Source organism: Colobus angolensis, unplaced genomic scaffold (genome assembly GCF_000951035.1).
Source record: "Colobus angolensis palliatus isolate OR3802 unplaced genomic scaffold, Cang.pa_1.0 Scaffold423, whole genome shotgun sequence".
NCBI classification, from domain to species: Eukaryota; Metazoa; Chordata; class Mammalia; order Primates; family Cercopithecidae; genus Colobus; species Colobus angolensis.
In genome coordinates, this window is record NW_012117633.1 from 126,094 (window position 1) to 127,141 (window position 1,048).

Sequence of the window (1,048 nt, forward strand, 5' to 3'; positions counted from 1 at the left end):
TAGTCGATGAAGACTACGAGTTTTAGCCAGTCTCAAAGGGCAGAGTTCTGTGAAAAGGAACAGTGTGGTTTGGAAAAATAGATAAACTGAGCCTCGCTTGCCCTCGTGCCTGGGGGAGAGAGGCAGCAAGTCTTAACAAACCAACATCTTTGAGAAAAGATAAACCTGGAGATAATAATATAAGGGAGAGCTGAGCCAGTTGTCCTATGGACAACTTATTTAAAAATATTTCAGATATCAAAATTCTAGCTGTATGATTTGTTTTGAATTTGGTTTTCATTTTCAAGAGGGCAAGTGGATGGGAATTTGTCAGCATTCTACCAGGCAAATTCACTGTTTCACTGAAATGTTTGAATTTTCTTAGCTACTGTATGCAAAGTCTGATTATATTGGTACGTTTTTACAGTTAGGGTTTTGCAATAACTTCTGTATTTTAATATAAATAAATTCCTAAATTCTCTCCCCTCTCCCCCATTTCAGGAATTTAAAATTAAGTACAACAAAAACCCCAGCGCATCTGTTAGAGTCATCACTCTATTATCGTGAGGATCAATTTTCATTAAACTTGAAGCAGTCATGGCTTTGGCAGTGTTTTGGTTCAGACACCTGTTCACAGAAAAGCATGATGGGAAATTATTTCCTGATTTGAGTCTTCCTTTTTAAATGCAAATTTTTATTTCTTTGTAATTATTTTAAAATATTTAGCCCTGGTGTGATGCAGTCCTGCGCAGCTGTTCTCTGGAGCAGCGTTGGTTTATCTCCGTCCGCTTTCTCTCCCACCTAAGTGCATGCTGACTCCTGATGGAAGATTCGATGGACATGGACATGAGCCCCCTGAGGCCCCAGAACTATCTTTTTGGTTGTAAACTAAAGGCCAACAAAGTGATCACTTTAGGCCGGGCGCGGTGGCTCAAGCCTGTAATCCCAGCACTTTGGGAGGCCAAGACGGGTGGATCACGAGGTCAGGAGAGCAAGACCATCCTGGCTAACACCGTGAAACCCCGTCTCTACTAAAAAATACAAAAAACTAGCCGGGCGAGGTGGCAGG